General features: G+C 40.8%; 1 pseudogene; it reads right to left on the bottom strand.

Annotated features, from left to right (window-relative positions):
* Positions 1,827-22,129, bottom strand: part of LOC107604934 — a 41,312-nt pseudogene continuing 21,009 nt past the window's right edge.

Below are 22,129 nucleotides of genomic sequence, written 5' to 3' on the forward strand. Positions count from 1 at the left end.
AGCATTAAAATTACTGAATTCAGTGTGCAGTATCGAGCATTTACTATTAGATCGTAATTTATAATTGCTAGGTAGAGCAACTTCTATTATTGAAGCATATTACCAACTAACAACAACAACAAAAAAACCTTATCCCAATGGGTGAAGTCGGATGATATTACCTACTAACGGCCATGCTTTAACAGTCAACATAGTTAAATTTTTTATCATTTTATTTTATTTTTTGTTAAATTATTTTTGCAACGGGTAATTAGTTTATGTGATTTGTTTTTCTGTTGTCTTTAGACCCAAGTTTTTGCTACAATATTTATATTTCGTTAATTTTTTGACATCCTTTTAATGCCATTAATTTTTGGTACTAATATTTTTCCTTTCAACAGAACGTTGCATATGACAGATCAAGTGCTCCGGTATGGATTCCGTTATTCATCCAGAGAGGATGTTTCTCCTATCAGAATTCACATATGACCTTGACAAGAGCAATGCTCAAACTTTCAAGTTGCTGGACTCAACAAGTTCTGTTGTTGTCGATAGAGATTAGGAAGGACTCTTTGTTATTGTTAGAACAGGCACTAATGGTCCTTACAGTGTTTCTGCTTCAGATTGATTTTTTATGTAGTGTAAGATCCCTGAGTTAGGTAGATGGTTGATTTTGTATGTGTCTTATTTAACCTTTCTTTCAATGATGAGCCAAATTAGCCATCTAAGTTAAGCCACTTCTTTACTAATGTGGATGTCTTTCTATACATTTTGTACATTCAACATGTCTGTAGATAAATCCTGTTTTCTTTTCTCTGGTTGGTAAACTAAACCTATTGTTTTAAGTGAGGACACCATTATTGACAGGAGTGATAACTACCTTGGCTTTCGTAACCAAGTTGCATTTGTCAAAAAGTTTTATATAACTTAGATGATATACACATGGTTTATAAGAAAAATGATTAACCACTAAAAATGCTTTTCGAAATAATGCTCTTAAAATATTCTGTTCTTGACAAAAATGACTCCCATTTTTTATATCGGTAAAAATACCCTTTAATAATTTATAAAGAAGGTTTTAGAAGTTTAGGATAAGAGTGGTGTTGAGAATCTAAAAGATTTGGGAATCACCATCATGAATCATTTTAAAATTGGAGTTTGTTTTAATTAAAATTTAAAAAATTAGTGTTTTAAATTAGGATAGTGTGCTAGCCATGTCGTCATTCTATTTGCCACATCAAACATTCACGATAATAGAAAATGTTTCTCTTAACAAATGAGTACTTATCCACGTTTTTAAATTATTGAAAGATATTTTTATTGCTAAGAAAAATGAAAGCCATGAATATTTCGAGGACACTTATCGTACTCTAATAAAATATCAATCATTCATTTAAACAAAATTATACACAAACAAAAATGTTCGCAATTCATATATTTTAATTATTTTTAGTTACTTTAGAATCACTGGCTTCCACCGATAATATAAATTACATTTGTAATAGCTATATAGTGAGAATAAATAAATGCAATTTATTTGTAAATTTATCAAAAAATTCATGTCATAATTTATACTTATATAGTAAATCACAAGAAAGCAATAATCATTTGCATTTCTTAAATTTACGATGGTGGTCTTGTGATGTGACATTATAAACATTTCAACAATCAAAACATCAAGAAATCAATGCATCAGTTCTATTTAGAGGGAGACAAGATATCATGGGAAAATGAAGAACTGAATTCATAAAAAACTAAACTATTCCCCAATTTTGGTTTAATATATTCTGCTCACTGTGCTTTTCCCACAATGTTATGGGTCCATTTATCCAGCTATAAGAAGCAAAGATTTAAAGAGGTAGCTCTATATTACTAAATTTACAATTTAGGCATCATGTTTTGTATGCTAAATTTAACCAACCACATGATCCTCACACAAAGTGCAGAATCTAGAATCTATTTAGTGTTTCCTCAGTTGTCTCCTATACCAGTAACGAATTAACGATGGCTTATAGAAACAACAATTCTACTTGGCTTATCCTTTGTAGAATGGATTCTATAGAAACAAGCAATACCATCAGTGCTTAAATATAGTAACCTTAATCCAAATTACAAACCTATCTTGCGAAACTTAACATCATTCATCATACAAGTAAACTTTTTACAACCTGGAATCGCCCTTCCATGAGAAATGTAAATGGCAGCATCAAGATCAATGCTATATCACAAACATTCCAAAATGTCGTCTGGAGCTATGTAGTTCAAAGCGGAGTCATCTCCCAGTCGACATAAAGGTGCAGCATTAGCCATCTATCGTTTTACATTTAGACAAGGGGAGATGAGTAAACGACCTCATGCGATTCTCAGATCTGAGATCACAAAACTAGTGGTGCATCCCTCCTGTGCCCACAGAATCAAGTTCCTTTAGTGGCACCAGGATTTCGACCAAACTGGATTATCATTGGCTTGCCTTTAAATACATATCCATTCACTAGATTCTGAAACCAAAGGTATGTGATATAAACCATTTAATAAGATCGCCCTATCTCATGGTTTAGCAAATTCTGGAAGAACTATATGACAAATGAATAAAAAATATCGTAATGGAAAATCAGAAAACGAAATCATGTTGCACATATCAGAAATTAAAACACAGGAAAGCAAGTCTGCTGTGAGAAATATACCAGTCCCTGATGAGCCAGCTCAATTGATGGGAATGTTAAAAATGCTTGACTTCTCATCCTTCCTTCCTGAAACTCAGAACTAGTCATTAATTTTAGTCATGCTTATGCTACCAACGAATATTTGTTTTGGAAGTCTCTTTGTATGGCATCAACACCAAAATGAAATTCATACCGTTTTAAAAGCCAATCAAGGTCTCTTACCTGCATCAGTTTTACATGAAGGCAAGACTTGGCAGTCTCAATACTTCCAAACAAGCACCCTGCCATAGCAAAAGACATATGCAGAACTTAATTGACATCCGAATGATAATTATGTTATAATGAACTCATTATGTCACATATTTGGTAAAGTTATTATTCATTTTAGGCTACTCAGATGCTCATTAAGGTAATTATTATTTTTTTTAGAAGTGTATGTACTAGTCTAAACACAAATCATGTACTGATAAAACCAAATCTGAATCAGCTAAAAGTATAGCAGCTTACCAAATATGAAAAAAAATCTTCACCAACCACATCTTTTGCCAAACTCTTAATATACAACACAGGAGCTGGATTTTCAGTGGTATAGTTCTGCACCATCCATCAATTCAAAAACACAAATTCATTACACATGGAATTTCGCACTACAATGTTTTCATAATATCCAAGTACGTGACCACTAGAAAATATTCACATATTAAAAGAAATTTTTGTTGAGAAAAAAGCAAATAAAAAGAAATGTCAGAGCATATAACAGATTAGATGCATTGAACAATTAGCAGTTGTCAAGTTCTGTTAGATTAACCACAAAATGATGAAACAAGTGGGCGAACAAAGAATTTTGTCACTTGAAACAAATTTGAGATTGTATACAGGAAAACTTATAAAGGTAGCTTCAGTAAGATCAAGACAGGGATATTTTAAGCTACTCACAATTCTTTATTTCAACACTTGATCTCACAAAGTAGTTACCAATTTCCATAATAGAGGCAAGACAGTTTGCAAATGCTAATGGAAAACTGGAAAAACTTGATCAGTTAATATGATAATCTGGTTAGATATGCAAGTCTGTCTACAAATAGTCTTTTACTAGAAACAAATTATCACAAAAAAATTTCTAGACATTACTTAATGGAGGCCGATATAACGACAATAGATACAAGATACAACAATATGATGCGCATGAAATTCCTTGAGAAAATTAATGTAATATAAAAACAATAGATTTTTAAGTGAAATATATTTTGTTTATTTAATAAAACTTGCCAGAACAGTGTAGGTACCACTACATTCAATGAACATATGTTAAATCATTATATTTATGGCATTGATGAGAATCGTTTTCAACCCAGCAGGCAGATACTATATTTAGAATGTAGCACTTCGACACCTAGAAGGATGAGACTTAGCAATAAAATGTGTAGATATTGAGCTACATTCAAAGTACAAACCTTAAACATTGGAAGAGATAATATTTCTTCAGGAGGCAATTTTCTACTCTCTAATTCTTCTGGAGTCAAGAATTTATGTGGATCTGGACTATCTTTTTCTAGCTCCTGTAAATCTTGACTTCTATCATCATTTTTACACTCATCCTTAATTTCTTTGGGAGCAATATTGATATGCAAAATCATCAAGAAAAGCAACAACTGTAAGCTATAATAATATGCTACAAGAACCAATCAGATGGAAAGTAAACAAATACCTACAAAACAGGGTTCTTCTTCTTGATTAATGGGATTTCTTTTGGGACTAAATTGACTGGTTTTATTCCAACATCCTCATGAGCTACATCTTTATCAATGGCAGGGCCAATAATTGTCTCACGCCTGGCACGCTTCTTAGTCTTTTTTGTTGTTGGCTCTACCTCCTAAAATTCTTTTTTGTTACTTTCCTATGGCAACTTAAGAATAATGAATGAAAACACACACACACACACACACACACACACACACACACTCTTGTTGGTATTAAAAAAGACGTGCATGAAATAAATGCTTTACATGAATTTGAAGCATTTAAGCATTTTCCATTGCATATATACATCGCAGTGGATTAGAGCTAAGGAAGCAATGGTGATGATACCTCTTCTGAAGATTCCATCTTTGATTCACCACTTGATAGATCTGCAGACTGAGGCTTAAAAGGTACCGGAGGAAGGGGAGGTGGTGGTGTTGGCACGGGTGGAGGTAATGGCGGTGTTGGCAATGCCATACGAAATGGAGCTGGAATGTTCATTTTGTTCACTAAGTGTAGAACCTATATTAGATAGGTAGAAAAATTGTGATCACTATTTGCTACTCAGTAGAAAAATAAAATAAAATGAAAAAAAAAAAGAATTCCATAGGTGCTAGAGAAAGAAACCAATGAATTTTTGCATCCTCAGTTAATACTGGAACAACCTGAGTGTAAAATCGGGGAACAGCAATCAGAGCATTGGCAATGTTGGTCAATATATTTTCATCTGGCGGAGGGTAAGCATACCTGTTAGACCAATTTGATTACAGTATACCAAAACCAAACCAAATTTTTATACACCACACTGCAAAGATGGTTCAAAAACCATGCATCGTACTTTCTACGACTAAAAAGTAGGATACATGACAACATACTATAAGTACACATAATTATCATTCATAGCTATTCATGTATTCAGCAGCAAAGCACTAAAATAGTAAAATATAGATTAAAATAACAGTTGTCAAAGTTAGTTATCAGTGGTTATCATTTGAAGTTTCCATTTTAAATTGAACATTAGGGCAATAAATGGCTACAATGCATCACCAGATAATAATCTATATCTTTTTTCATCATGTGAAATAGAAGAACAAATATACAAATTGTAAGATACTGTAGGTTGCAGTGGCATTCTGCTTCGCCTAATATGTTATTCTTAAATTGCCTGCAATAAGTAAACACCAAACACAACATGATGTTAAGAGAGACTTGAAAAAGATGAAAATCATGAGGGAGAGCAATTAAATGAACATACAAAATATAGACTTGATTGAAGAAATTCTCATTGAAAAATTTCACGATTCTATACTCTCACAGCCTCAACAACATATAAGTAGAATCAGATTTTTAATCTACTATGATTTTTTAATGTCTTTTCATTAATCTGTTTTTTATTTAATCTTCTTGACCTATTTAAGTGCCAAGGGAATCCTAAAGCAATAAAAAGCAACAAATACAAAAGACTGTAATGTCAGCATACTCAAGGTGAGGTGGAAATGGATAGTCAACACCAAGTCTTTCAGCAATTGGCTCAGCAACAGGGAAACATCCTGATTTTGTATCTCCGTTAATAGCTTTGGTTACAGTTGTATCTTTAACCACAGACGCTTTAAAGTCCTTTCCCAGCTGAGCTACACTGCCTTTTCGCCACTTGCCATTGGATTATTAGCTCTCTCTGCTGACAAGACTTTACCAAGAAGCCTCAACCTAACCAACCCCATGAAAGTGAAGTCACAATCATACAAAGAATACAGTTTCTAATAAACTTTACAGCGTTATATTTATATTAACCAATTTTAGGGCAAGTATTTTACTCATAAAGTTAAAAAATCAGGAATCAATTGAAAAGGATATCAGGATAAATGAATATGAAGTAGAAATATAGAATTAAGAAACAACAACAAAACCTTGTCCCACTAGGTAGGTGGGGTCGGCTACATGGGTCCACAATGCCTTTGCACCCTATCATTTATAGTGTCTGAAATAAGCTCATTTGGGCTTAAATTTCTCCTGATCACCTCATTTATAGTGTCTTTGCACCCTATCATTCATAGTGTCTGAAATAAGCTCATTTGGGCTTAAATTTCTCGTGATCACCTCATTTAGAGTATTCTTAGGTGCCTCTCTGCCCAGAACCATTGATCTATCCTCCTAACCAAAGGTTCTGCTAGTTTTCTCTCCACATGTTTATACCACCTAAGACAATATTCCACCATCATTTCAATAATAGGTGACACCTTGACTTTCTCTCATGTTTTTGTTCCTTATTCTGTCCATTCGAGTATGACTATTATTCATACCCTGGGTCGAGCTGTTTGACCCGGGATGTTTAGCGACAAGGCGACCAACCTCTTCAGGTCTGACTATCCGACCTCTTCTCAAAGAAATCGGCCAAACTGTCAGGAAAGCCCAGTAAAGGGCCCAAATAGAGGAACACGACCCATATCCAACGGCAGTCCAAGCCTATAGAGATAAAGGCGGTTCCCTTAAAGATAAGCTAACCTCACCCGAAGATAAGATAACTAACTTATCTTATCTAAGAAGGACAGCCCACGACCATTATAAATACACTGGAGCACCCAGGTATAACTCATACTCTGATTCTACTAAAAACCTGTTAATACCCTTGCTAACTTAAGCATCGGAGTCCCTTGCAGGTACCCCAACCCTCCGGTGACGAAGAATTAGCAGTGTAGCCAGCTCAACAAGTCGGACACGATAGCTCCGGCCGCCACCCACCAGCCGGACACGTCATCTCCGACCAGTATAGAAGATCTCGTCCGAGATCGACCTACAGTTTCAGGTAACCCTCGGAACATTGGCGCCGTTGCCGGGGAACCTGGAAGTCATCCCATCACCATGGCGGACGACCATGACAACGACCACGATTCGGATTTAGAAGATAGAACGCCGCACAAGAACGCGGACACTACACCAAAAGATACTCCTCAACCTAACAAAAACAACGATTCATCAACCGTCGGAGCCATGGAGGCACTTCAAGATCGCTTAAAGCAACTCGAAAAAGAGGCGGAACATCAGCGAGAAGCTGAGAAAAACCTACAAAGGGAAATAAGACGACGTCGGAAACTGGAGGACAAACTCCTAAAAATCGAAGCCGATCTCAAGGCCAAAGCTAATCGATCCTCTCATGAGGATAACTCCCGCAAGGACCAAGATCCATTCACCAAGGAGATCATGAAGACCAAAATCCCAAAGGATTTCAAACTTCCGGACATGACTTTGTACGATGGCACTACAGATCCGGGCCATCATCTCAGCAATTTCAGGAGTAGAATGTATCTCACCGACGCCTCAGATGCAGTTCGCTGCAAAGCCTTTCCAACTACTTTAATAAAGACGACAATCAGATGGTTCGATAATCTACCTTCTAGGTCCATCTCAAGCTTCGATGACTTAGCCAAAAAGTTTCTGGCCAGATTCTCCATCCAAAAAGATAAGGCTAAACACGCCCCAAGTCTATTAGAAATTAAGCAAGGAGATCGGAAAAGTCTTCGCAGTTACATGGAAAGATTCAACAAAACATCCCTGGACATACAAAGCCTACCAACAGAGGTTGCCATTATGGGCCTCATCAATGGCTTGCGAGAGGGACCTTTTAGTCAATCTATATCGAAAAAACACCCCACATCTCTGAATAAAGTACAAGAACGAGCAGAAAAGTACATCAACATGGAGGAAAACTCTCGACTAGGAGAGACCTCAAAATCTGGATTCACCTATCCCTCCCGGGATAAGGATAAAGAGTCCAAAAAGAAGGAAGATCGACATGGGGAAAAAATAAAAAAATACCACAATTACACCCCTTTTTGGGTGTCCCTTGTGGATGTCTACAGGAAAGTTTGCCACATTGAAAAAATACCCCCAGCCCGGCCACTCAAAGGCAAAAAAGGAGGAGGAAATTGGACCGAATATTGCGAATATCATCGAATCCGCGGGAATTCCACCAACGAATGTTTTGACTTAAAAAATGTCATAGAAAAATTAGTAAGAGAGGGAAAACTAGATCGGTACCTGGCCACCCGAGACGATGAACAAAGAAAAAGAAGAAGAGACGAAGATGTCGGACGAACCGAACGTTCACCTCGTACACCAGAAAGACACGTCCATATGATACACGGCGGATTTACGGGAGGAGAAATCTCCAAGTCATCTCGCAAAAGATATCTCAAAGAAGTATATCATGTTGAGGGAAAAGAAGAAGCACTCGACATCCCCGCAATCACTTTCACCAAAGATGACGCATCCGGTATCATCTTAGGACATGATGATCCCATGGTCATCACTATTATACTGGCAAACGCAAATCTCCACCGCATACTGATAGACCAGGGGAGCTCCGCCGATATCTTGTTCAAAACTGCCTTCGACAAGCTCGGTCTGGAAGAAAAAGAAATTAGAGCATATCCAAACAGTCCGTTCGGATTGGGAGACACCCCAGTTCAACCACTTGGATACATCTCACCACACACTACTTTCGGAAAAGGAAATCAATCCAGAACACTCAAGATAGACTACATCGTGGTCGATGTGAGTTCAGCCTACAATACCTTAATAGGTCGGACAACATTGAATCAACTCGGCGCAATAGTCTCAACTCCACATTTATGCATGAAATTCCCAACTGCAGAAGGAATAGCTACAATAAAAGCAGATCAGAAGATAGCGCGTCGCTGTTACAATGAAAGTCTAAACCTCAGAGGCAGAGGAGAGGAATTCCACGCAATTGAACTAGGGGGAGTTCAGAGGCGGGAAGAACTCCGCCCACAACCCGAAGGTGAAGTAGAGAGAATCCAGATCGGAGACACCCCAGACAAAACAACCAATATTGGTACGATTCCAAGAGGAGATATAAAAGAATTACTCGTATAGTTCTTACGAGATAACGTCGACCTCTTTGCATGGAAAGCTGCAGACATGCCAGGTGTTCACACCCTGGGTCGAGCTATCCGATCCGGGATGTTCAGTAACAAAGCGACCAACCTCTTTAGGTCAGACTATCCGACCTCTTCTCAAAGAGTTCGGTCAAATCGACAGGAAAGCCCAGTAAGGGGCCCAAATAGAGGAACACGACCCAAATCCAAAGGCAATCCAAGCCTATAGAGATAAGGGCGGTTCCCTTGAAGATAAGCTGACCTCAACTTAAAGATAAGATAAGATAAGATAACTAACTTATCTTATCTAAAAAGGTCACTCTACACCATTATAAATACACTGGAGCACCCAGGTATAACTCATACTCTGATTCTACTAAAAACCTGTTTAATACCCATGCTAACTTAAGCATCAAAGTCTCTTGCAGGTACCCCACCCTCCGGTGACCAAGGATCAGCAGTGCAGCCAGTCTAACAAATCGGATACGACAGCTCGGGCCGCCACCTACTAGCCGGACACGTCATCTCCGACCAGTACAGAAGATCTCGTCCGAGATCGACTTACAGTTTCAGGTAACCCTCGGAACACCAGGCATAGACCCCAAATTAATGTGCCACAAATTGGCGGTCTATCCAGGATCTTAGCCAGCACAACAGAGACGGAGAAAGCTCGGACCAGAACGATCCCAAGCTGTGGAAGAGCAGGTACAAGCTTTATTGGAGGCAGAATTCATAAGAGAAGTCAAGTACCCACTATGGCTAGCTAACGTCGTCTTGGTGAAAAAATCAAATGGGAAATGGCGAATGTGCACCGACTACACTGATCTCAATAAAGCCTGCCCAAAAGATCCTTATCCACTCCCAAGTATCGACGCCCTGGTGGATGCCTCCTCCGGATATAAATACCTCTCGTTCATGGACGCATATTCGGGATACAATCAAATCCCAATGCATCCACCCGACCAAGAAAAAACCTCATTCCTAACCCCAAAAGCAAACTACTGCTACATCGTAATGCCTTTTGGTCTTAAAAACGCGGGAGCTACTTATCAAAGGTTAATGAATAAAGTCTTTTTGGATCATATCGGAAAAATCATGGAGGTCTATGTGGACGACATGTTAATAAAGACACAAAGTGAAGAGACGCTATTGTCCGACCTAACCCAAGTGTTCAACACTATAAGAAGGCATGTCATGCGACTCAATCTTGCAAAATGCACCTTCGCAGTAGAAGCTGGCAAATTCCTGGGTTTTATACTCACACAAAGAGGAATCGAAGCAAATCCGAATAAATGCCGGGCCATACTCGACATGAAAAGCCCGACTTGCGTCAAAGAGGTGCAGCAACTCAACGGGAGGTTGGCATCCTTGTCCAGATTTCTAGCCGAATCGGCAATAAGATCTCTCCCATTCTACACTACTCTAAGGAAAGAAAAAAAGTTTGAATGGACAACAGAGTGCGAGCAAGCCTTCCAAGAGTTCAAGAGAACCACTCATATTGTACCTCGCGGTAGGAAGTCGAGCAGTAGCCTCAGCACTAGTTCGAGAAGACGACAGTGGGCAACAACCCGTATACTTCATCAGTAAAGCATTACAAGGATCCGAGCTGAACTACCAAAATATAGAAAAATTTGCCTATGCCCTCATACTAACATCTCGGTGATTTCGTCCATACTTCCAAGCTCACACCATTAGGATTCGGACCAACCAGCCCATAAAGTGGATTTTACAGTAAACGGACTTAGCAGGTAGAATCTCGCAGTGGGCCGTCGAGTTGTCTGAATTTGATCTTCAATACGAAGCTCGGACAGCCATTAAATCACAATATCTGGCCGACTTCATTGCAGAATTTACAAACACTCCGGAAACCCCCACAGAATGGAACCTCTACGTGGACAGTTCCTCAAATAAAAATGGAAGTGGCACGGGTGTGATAATTGAAAGCAACCAAGGGACTCAAATTGAACTCTCCCTTAAATTCGGGTTCCCTGCCTCAAACAATCAAGCGGAATATGAGGCACTACTAGCTGGTTTGAAGTTGGCCAGGGAGATCGGAGCTCAAAAGCTTACCATATTCAGCGACTCACAAGTAGTCACTTCACAAATAGCAGGGAGCTACCAAGCCAAAGACCCCACCATGAAAAAGTACTTGGACAAAATCAGGGAACAACTCGGAGAATATGAGGTCCGTCACATACCCCGAGAACAGAATGCCCGAGCTGATGCACTCTCAAAGTTAGCCAGCACCAAACCAGGAGGCAACAATAGAAGCCTCATCGAAGAAATACTGTAGAGTCCATCAATCTCAGAAGAAGAAAAAGTCCTAGCCATAACAGGTCAGGATCAAGGATGGATGTCTCCCATAATTAACTACCTCAAAACAGAAACACTCCCTACAGACGAAAAGGAGGCAAAGAGGTTAAAACGAGAGGCACAACATTACACTATCATAAACAATACTCTATACATGAGAGGGATCTCAATCCCATTATTAAAATGTCTGCCGACTCCCAACACAAAGGAAGTTCTAGAAGAAGTACACAGTGACATTTGTGGCAATCATCTCGGAGCACAAGCTCTCGCCAAAAAAGTACTCCGAGCAGGATTTTATTGGCCAACACTACAAAAGCAAGCTACAGAGTTTGTAAAGACATGTCTACCATACCAGAAACATGCCAACTTTTACATCGCCCCACCAGAGGAACTCATCAGCGTGACCTCACCATGGCCATTTGCAAAATGGGGACTCGACCTTCTTGGACCCTTCCCTCAGGGATCAGGACAAGTTAAATTCCTTATAGTAGGCGTAGACTACTTTACAAAGTGGATCGAGGCAGAACCCCTAGCTAATGCCACTGCTCAAAGAAGTCGAAAATTCCTATATAGGAACATTGTCACGAAGTTTGGGGTTCCATACTCCATCACCACAGACAATGGCACCCAATTCACAGATGCAGGCTTCAGAAAGTTAGTGGCTGACTTGAACATAAAACAACAATTCACTTCTGTAGAACATCCCCAAGCCAATGGACAAGCCGAAGCTGCCAACAAAGTCATATTGGCCGGGATAAAACGAAGATTACAGGACGTAAAGGGAGCTTGGGATGAGGAGCTCCCACAAGTCCTATGGGCATATCGAACAACGCCATATTCCACCACAAAGGAATCATCCTTCCGATTAATATACAGAATGGAGGCAATGATCCCAGTAGAGATTGAAGAAGGGTCGCCTAGAGTGATCCACTATAATGAACAAGCTAACTCCCAACTTCAAAGGGAAGAACTCAACCTACTCCCGGAAGTTCAAGAAAGAGCTCGGATCAGGGAAGAAGCACTAAAACATCAAATGGCTTCGAGATATAATCAAAAGGTAGTGCCACGAGGTTTCGCTGAAAATGATCTCATCCTAATCCGAAATGATATCGGAACAACTCGACCTGGAGAAGGAAAGCTGACAGCAAACTGGAAAGGACCCTACCGAGTCGTAGAAGTACTGGGAAATGGCTACTACAGACTGTTCGAACTCGATGGATGAGAGCTTCCTAGGTCATGGCACGCCTGCAACCTAAGAAGGTACTATAGTTAGGGATGAAAAAGGATCTTAGGACAAGGCGCACTCTTTTTCCTGAAAAGGTTTTTTAATGAGGCGCCAAGCCAAGACCTATAAATCGCCCAACTTAGAGGGATAAAGCTTCCACATGTATATTTGCATTTTCTTTTGAATAAAATATGTTTAGATATTCTACAAATTTTCAAGCCGCATTAATATGAAACACTCATCGTCCGATTATAAAGTGACAGAGGCAGAAAGTGAAAATCGAATTCCCTGCACGATCGCGATAAAGACCAACAGAGATGAAAACCAAATTCATCAAAAGGTCGACCAAGCGAGGATTAAACCCAATTTCTATAAATTGGCAAAGATGAAAACAGAATAATACAAGAAGTTATCGAAAGTGATCCATAGAAAGGACCTGACGAGGTCCTAATAAAATGGATTGCTAAAAAATAACTTAAAGACTGGCCGACGCTAAGAAGTCGGACCAGTCACAATAACCCAAGTTATAAGTAAATCCCTAGAAAGAGGTCTGGCCAGTCCTATAAAAGAGGATTACTGTAAATCCCTGAAAGAGACCGGAACAAGGTCCAAGAAAGAGGATTACAAAAATAACTTAGAAGGGCCCGACATGACGAAGTCGGCCCAAAACGTAAAAGTTATAGAAGTAATCCCTGAAAGAGACCGAAACAAGGTCCAAGAAAGAGGATTACAAAAATAACTTAGAAGGGCCCGACATGACGAAGTCGGCCCAAAACGTAAAAGTTATAGAAGTAATCCCTGAAAGAGACCGGAACAAGGTCCAAGAAAGAGGATTACAAAAATAACTTAGAAGGGCCCGACATGATGAAGTCGGCCCAAAACGTAAAAGTTATAGAAGCAATCCCTGAAAGAGACCTGAACAAGGTCCAAGAAAGAGGATTACAAAAATAACTTAGAAAGACCCGACATGACGAAGTCGGCCCAAAACATAAAAGTTATGGAAGCAATCCCTGAAAGAGACCTGAACAAGGTCCAAGAAAGAGGATTACAAAAATAACTTAGAAGGGCCCGACATGACGAAGTCGGCCCAAAACGTAAAAGTTATAGAAGCAATCCCTGAAAGAGACCTGAACAAGGTCCAAGAAAGAGGATTACAAAAATAACTTAGAAAGACCCGACATGGCGAAGTCGGCCCAAAACATAAAAGTTATAGAAGTAATCCCTGAAAGAGACCTGAACAAGGTCCAAGAAAGAGGATTACAAAAATAACTTAGAAAGACCTGACATGACGAAGTCGGCATCCATAAAATAATAAAGTTATAAAAATTAATACCTAGAAAGAGACCTCATAGAAGGCCCAAACAAAGAAGGATTACTAGAAATAACTTCTGAAGCCTCAAAGGAATCAAAGCCACAAGAAGGAAATATAAAGGCAATCCAAAGAGGTCGAGCAACAAGACTCCAACACTATCGAAAACCTAAGAAAGGGTACCAAGATAGATAAGGACCGACAAGATATTAAAAGCATGAAGTTGTAATAAGAACAAGCTCAAAGAGGCTACCCAAATCATCCCCAAGAACTTGGAAGCTGTTCCGAGGGTTACTTGAAACTGTAGGTCGATCTCGGACGAGATCTTCTATGCTGGTCGGAACCGATGTATCTGGTTGGTGAATGGTGACCGGAGCTGGTACGTCAGACTTGTTTGGACTTGAACGTGCTGCTGATCCTCTATCACCGAAGGGTGGGGGGGTACCTGCAAGAGACTCCGATGCTTAAGTTAGCATGGGTATTAAACAGGTGTTATGTAGAATCAGAGTATGAGTTATACCTGGGTGCTCCAGTGTATTTATAATGGTGAGATGTGACCTTTTGGATAAGATAAGTTAGTTATCTTATCTTATCTTTATCTTTGAGTTGAGGTCAGCGTATCTTCCAACGGAACCGCCTTCATCTCTATAGGCTTAAGCCGCCTTAGGATTCGGGTCGTGCTCCTCTATTTGGGCCTTTAACTGGGCTCTCCTGTCGATTTGGCCGAGCTCTTTGAGAAGAGGTCGGATAGTCTGACCTGAAGAGGTTGGTCGCTTTATCTCGAATCATCCCAGGTCGGATAGCTCGACCCAGGGTATGAGCAGTGCCCCCTGCTTGAGCTCGATCTTCTTTTTGAGGTCGAGTCCTTGACTTCGGTCCTTCTTAAAGTCGAACTCAAGCATTTGTCGATTCCTTTCTTTGTAAAGTCTTTTTTGAATATAGAATGTTTTCCTCTAAAAGCGCACGCTTTTGTATTAGCGCTTTTTTTGGGAACGCAAGCGGTTTTAATATCCGCATTTAATTGGCATTAATTTGCCCTTCATTCTCTCTTGGCTTTTATTTTGAATTTCGCGATCAAAAACGGTTTCTCTTCTTCATTTCTTCTTCGTAACTTCTCCCTTTACTCTCTCATTTTCTATTTCTCTCATCTGTTCTCTGTCTTTCGCTTGCGCTTCTGCTTTCTTGTGTTTGCGGCGTCACTTGGCGTTTTTCTGGACAGCCCTTATCTCTACGCTTCCACTCTTCCTCGAAGCTTCTTCCGTCTCCAGGTTAGTCCCATTTCGTATTTTCCTCATTGTTTTTTACTTTGCGATGGAGTTTTCCTTTTAATCTTCTTTTTGGAGAAAGTTTGGATCTTTTCTGTTTTTATCATGCTTGATTTGTTACATGCTCTGGAATTTCTTCGTTTTTTGGTGCGAATCTTTTTCTTGTTGCCTGAATCTTTTCTTTTGCATGTTGCCGCCGTTTCTGTTTGTGCCTTGGCTGATGATTTTTTGCTTGAAAAGTTTGCGCCTTTGCTGCTTGGCCTTTTTGGTATTTCTGATATACTGTAGAAGTATTGTTTTTTGCTGGTAAACTGTAGGAGCAATGCTTTTCCTGATAAACTGTAGAAGGGTGGACCTTTTGCGTTTTTGCTTCCTTTGTTTTCTTTCTGGATTTTATTTTGATGAGTGCTGGGATGTAGGATGTAGAAATAACTTGAAGACCTTGTATGTTTACTGCCTCCAAGGGATGCCCCGAGACTTTTTGTCTTAAGTCTTGGGGTTTTCCCTTTTTTGCTTATCCGCCCGTCGAGATGTTTTGCCCCCTGTCCGAGATGTTTTTAAGTAATCCATTCTTCTTTTCTTTTTGTAGGATTTAGTTGACCTCATGTCTTCCCGAAATAACATTGTAGAGATGCCTTCCCAGGTCCCTGCGGGTATGGCCGATTGGGTGGACTCCATGGTTCTCATGTGTGTCTCGCTGGTTGATTCTGAGTTTTGTGCTCAGCTTAGGCAGTTTCATAGTGTCTGTAGTAATTCTGGTGACGAGAAGAACTATGAGCTTGTTCCTCTTTCTTCTGACGAGAGAGTCTGCTTCTCGACTCGAGTTGTTGACAATCGCCCCTTCTTTTATGCTTACGATTTTTTCTTTGGTCAACTAGGTATTACCCTTCCTTTTACTCAATTTGAAACCAACCTGTTATGGTCTTGTAATGTTGCCCCTTCTCAACTTCACCCCAACTCCTGGGGTTTCATAAAAATTTTCCAATTGCTGTGCGATGGTTTTGGTATTCCTGCTTCCCAATCTCTTTTTTTCTATCTGTTTGTCTTGACTAAGCCCGGTGTGGTAAAAAAGAAGTCAGCTTGGGTCTCCTTTCGTTCTACCCAAGGAAAGAAGGTTTTTTCCATGTTTGACGAGTCGTTCCGTGATTTTAAGAACTACTTTTTCAAGGTCCGAGCTGTTGAAGGAGCTCGGCCCTTTTTTCTGGATGAGAATGACGAACCTGCTTTTCCCTTGGAATGGCAAAAAGATGTGAGGGTCTCTCGGTATTCGTGGGAGATGTTAGATGAGGCCGAGCTAGCCTTTGTGACTATCTTGGAAGAACGCTGGGGTCAACCTCCCCATCTTGACACAAAGAAATTTCTGACCAATCCTTCTCTTCTTCAAACTGAACTGGGTATCTTATGTTTCTTGTTTATGTTGCTTGTAGCTGTCTTTTCCGACTTATCCGACTTGTAGCTAATTTTTTGTTTTGCTTGCAGAGGCAATGAAGAATAATGAAGCTATGAAAGCTTTTAAGAGGGCACAGAGGGCGACTGCTGCCAGAAATGTTGCTGCCAGGGCAGCTGGGGAGGGATTCTCCCAGGCGCGCGAGAAGCCATCAGTGCAGATTTCCGTTGGGGTGAAGAAAGTGATCCCTACACCCCGAGTTCGTTTGGTAGATCCTTACGTCGCCTCTGCTGCTCCTTCTGTTGCTCCTCCCAATAAAAAACAAAAGACCGCTGAGCCTTTCGACCTCGATGCTCCTGATTTTAATGCTATTGAATTCGTGGATCAACAAATCGGTCCCTACGGCGCTCTCTCCATGGACGATGTGTCCATCCTTTATCACTTGAAATTCATGGCCCAAAATCATGTGAAGATGGCGTATATGTCGGCTGCCATATATTGTACTGCTCAGAATCTCCCTATCCACGCCACTAAAGCGTTTATGGAGGAGGCGAAACAAGAGTTTGATCGGATGAAGGAGTTAAAGGAGGAGCTTGAGACGAAGGTGGCCAAGCTGGAGAAGGACTTGAAGAATGAGGAGGCGAGTTCTCAGTCATTGGCAGCTTCATTGAGGTTAGCTGAGGACGCAGTCTTGATGCACAAGGATAGTTACGTTACCTCTTATCGAGAGGTGCTGCGCCTGAGGGAGGAGCTCGACCATGCCCGGGAAGATTATTCTGAGCTTCAAGGTCATCTCGTTGGCAGCGTGACTGCTGCTTATGAGAACTTGAAGGAGCAAGTTCGGGTCATTGCTCCCGAGGCCGATCTTACCAACTCCCCCTGTGTCTTCTACCAAAGTGCCGACCTCTTCGGTTCCTCCTGCTGTGCCCGACTCGGATTGCCAGATCCTGAATTGGGAGGATGGAACTGTGGATGCTGTGCCGATCCAGACTCGCCCTCTTTCTCCTTGTCCTGATGCTGCCAAGAAGGTTCCTGATTCTTGTTGATCTCTTCTTGAAAATTTGTGTAGTTGGCCCGGCTTGTGGGCTCTCTTAGAACTTTTTATTTATTTGCTGACGCTTTCTAGTTGCTTGTCTAGCAACTTTTTATTTTGAAAAACAAAAGGTAACTTGTTATCTCTTTGTGGTAGGTTTTGGTGGCCTTCCAGGCCTTATAACTTTATAAAGTAGAAGTAGTTGTTTGACTTGACATCTTTTTGTTTTTCTATTGATGTTCGAAATCTTGCTCGACCTCCTTGGATTACTTTGTTGTTTGTAGCTTGAATCCTTTGAGGTTACGATTTGTGGAGTCCAACTTGTTTCTCGGTTTTCCGTATTTGTGGCCGGTTCCTTTGCGTTGGTCCCTTTCTAAGTTATTATTGTAATCCCCTCTTTCAGAGATTACTTTTATAACTTGTTTGTAGGAGATTGACTTCGTTAGGTCGATCTTTTTTTAAGTTATTTTTGTAATCCTCTTTCTTGGACCTTTGTCAGGTCTCTTTCAGGGATTACTTTGATAACTTCTTGGTAGTAGGAGTCCGACTTAGTTATGTCGGTCTCCCTTAAGTTATTTTTTGTAGTCCTCTTTCTTGGATCTTTGTCAGATCTCTTTCAGGGACTACTTTGATAACCTTTTGGTAGTAGGAGTCCGACTTGGTTATGTCGGTCTCCCTTAAGTTATTTTTTGTAGTCCTCTTTCTTGGATCTTTGTCATATCTCTTTTAGGGACTACTTTGATAACTTTTTGGTAGTAGGAGTCCGACTTGGTTATGTCGGTCTCCCTTAAGTTATTTTTTGTAGTCCTCTTTCTTGGATCTTTGTCAGATCTCTTTCAGGGACTACTTTAATAACTTTTCATTTTGGGCTGACTTTGTTATGTCGGGCCCTTCTAAGTTAAAGTAATCCTCTTTAATAGGGTTGGCCAGACCTCTTTCCAGGGTTTACTTATAACTTGGTTTGACTTGGTTCGACTTCATAATGTTCGACCAATCTTTAAGTTATTATTTTAGCGATCCGTAAGACCTCGTCAGGTTCTTTTTTAGATCACTTTCGATAACTTCTTACATTATTCTGTGTTCATCTTTGCCGATTTGTAGAAAGTGGTTGTCATCTCTAGATCGTCCTTTGGGTGAATCGCGTTTTCACCTTTATCGGACCGTTGTCTTTATCGTGATCGTGCAGTGAAATTCTTTTTCACTTTCTGCCGATCTGTTGCTTTATAATCGGATGATGAATGCTTCAGATTAATGCGTCTTCAACGGAGGTGTACTGGTGCTTTACATTCAAGTCGGCTACTAGTTTTCTGAAGCCTGCGTCTGTGAATTGAGTGCCATTATCTGTGGTTATCGAATATGGAACCCCGAACCTCGTGACAATGTTTTTATATAAAAATTTCCGGCTTCTTTGAGCGGTGGCATTGGCCAGGGGCTCTGTCTCGATCCACTTTGTAAAGTAATCTACCCCTACTATGAGGAATTTAACTTGCCCTGATCCCTGTGGGAAGGGGCCGAGAAGATCGAGTCCCCATTTTGCAAATGGCCAAGGTGAGGTCACACTGATGAGCTCTTCTGGCGGGGCGATGTGAAAGTTGGCATGTTTCTGACATGGTGGGTATGTCTTTACAAATTCTGTGACTTCTTTCTGTAGAGTTGGCCAATAAAATCCTGCCCGGAGCACTTTTTTGGCGAGAGCTCATGCTCCGAGATGATTGCCACAGATACCGCCGTGTATTTCTTCTAGCACTTCTCTTGTGTTGGAGGTTGGCACGCATTTTAGTAAAGGTGTTAAGATTCCTCTTTTGTACAGGATGTTGTTTATGATGGTGTAGTACTGTGCCTTGCTTTTTAACCTTTTTGCCTCCTTTTCTTCTATGGGGAGCGTTCCTGTTTTGAGGTAGTTGGTTATAGGGGTCATCCATCCTTGGTCCTGATTTATTATAGTCAGGACTTTTTCCTCTTCCGAGATTGACGGATTCTGCAACATTTCCTGGATGAGGCTTCTGTTGTTACCCCCTGGTTTGGTGCTGGCTAGTTTTGAGAGTGCATCAGCTCGGGCATTTTGTTCGCGGGGTATGTGGCAGATCTTATACTCCCCGATTTGTCCGAGCTGTTCCTTGGTTTTATCCATATACTTTTTCATGGTGAGATCTTTGGCTTGGTAGCTCCCTGTTATTTGTGATGTAACCACTTGTGAATCGCTGTAAATGTTGAGTTTTTGAGCTCCGACCTCTCTAGCCAGCTTCAAGCCAGCTAATAATGCTTCATATTCCGCCTGGTTGTTTGAGGCCGGGAACCCGAACTTGAGGGAGAGCTCAACTTGGGTTCTTTGGTTGCTTTCTATTATCACGCCTGCGCCGCTTCCAGTCTTATTTGAAGAACCATCCACGTAAAGGTTCCATTCTGTGGGGGTTTCTAGGGCATCTATGAATTCTGCGATGAAGTTGGCCAGATATTGTGATTTGATTGCTGTCCGAGCTTCATATTGGAGATCAAACTCTGACAACTCGACTACCCATTGTAAGATTCTGCCTGCTAGATCTGTTTTCTGCAATATTCCTTTTATGGGTTGGTTAGTTCGAACCTTAATGGTGTGAGCCTGGAAGTACAGGCAGAGTCGTCGAGATGTTAGGATAAGAGTATAGGCGAATTTTTCTATTTTCTGGTAGTTCAGCTCGGATCCCTGTAGTACCTTGCTAATGAAGTAGACAGGTTTTTGTCCATTTTTGTCTTCTCTTACTAGTGCTGTGCCACTGCCTTGCTTCCCACTGCGAGGTATAATATGAGTGGTTCTCCAACTCGCGGTCGGGATAGGATAGGTGGCTGTCCTAAGAACTTCTTGAGGTCTTGGAAGGCTTGCTCGCACTCTACTGTCCATTCGAATTATTTTCCCTTTCTTAAGGTAGCATAGAAGGGAAGAGATCTTATCGCGGCTCCTGCTAAGAATCGGGATAGTGCGGCCAGTCTCCCGTTGAGTTGTTGTACTTCTTTAACACAGGTTGGGCTCTTCATGTTGAGTATGGCCTGACATTTGTCTGGATTTGCTTCAATTCCTCTTTGAGTGAGCATGAAGCCTAAGAATTTGCCTGCTTCTTCTGCAAAGGTGCATTTCGCAGGATTGAGTCGCATGTCATGCTTCCTTATGGTGTCGAATACTTGAGCTAGGTCGGACAATAGTGTCTCTTCGCTTTGTGTTTTTATTAGCATGTCGTCCACATAGACCTCCATGATCTTTCCAATGTGATCCGAAAAAACTTTATTCATTAGTCTTTGATAAGTAGCTCCTGCATTCTTGAGGCCGAAGGGCATCACGATGTAACAGTAGTTCGCCTTTGGTGTTAAAAACGAGGTTTTTTCTTGATCTGGTGGATACATGAGAATTTGGTTGTATCCTGAATATGCATCCATAAACGAGAGATATTTATATCCAGAGGAGGCATCTACCAGGGCGTCAATACTTGGGAGTGGGTATGGATCTTTTGGACAAGCTTTGTTGAGATCGGTGTAATCGGTGCACATTCACCACTTCCCATTCGATTTTTTCACTAAGACGACGTTGGCTAGCCATAGCGGGTATTTAACTTCTCTTATAAATCCGGCTTCCAGTAGTGCCTGTACTTGTTCTTCCACAGCCTGGGATCGCTCCGGCCCAAGCTTTCTTCGTCTCTGCTGTACCGGTCGAGATCCTGGGTAGACTGCCAACTTGTGGCACATTAGCTTAGGGTCTATGCCTGGCATGTCCGCGGCTTTCCATGCAAAGAGGTCGACATTATCTCGTAAGAATTGTATTAGCAATTCTTTTAAATCTCCTTTGAGGATTGTGCCGATATTAGTTGTTTTTTCCGAGGTGTCCCCGATCTGAATTTTTTCTATCTCGCCCTCTGGTTGGGGGCGAAGATCTTCTCGTCGTTGAACTCTGCCCAACTCGATTGCGTGGAACTCTTCTCCTTTGCCTCTGAGGTTTAGGTTTTCGTTATAACAGCGACGTGCCATCTTTTGGTCAGCTTTTATCGCGGCTATCCCTTTTGGAGTTGGGAACTTCATACATAGGTGTGGGGTCGAGACTATTGCGCCGAGTTGGTTGAGTGTTGTCCGACCTATGAGAGCATTGTAAGCTGAACTTACATCGATTACGATGTAGTATATTTTGAGGGTCCTGGATTGGTCTCCTTTTCCGAAGGTTGTATGTAGTGATATATATCCTAGTGGTCGAACCGGGGTATCTCCTAACCCGAACAGACTGTTTGGATATGCCTTAAGTTCTTTTTCTTCTAAGCCGAGTTTATCAAAGGCTGTCTTGAATAATATGTCGGCAGAACT

Source organism: Arachis ipaensis, chromosome B06, assembly GCF_000816755.2.
Source record: "Arachis ipaensis cultivar K30076 chromosome B06, Araip1.1, whole genome shotgun sequence".
Lineage (NCBI taxonomy): Eukaryota > Viridiplantae > Streptophyta > Magnoliopsida > Fabales > Fabaceae > Arachis > Arachis ipaensis.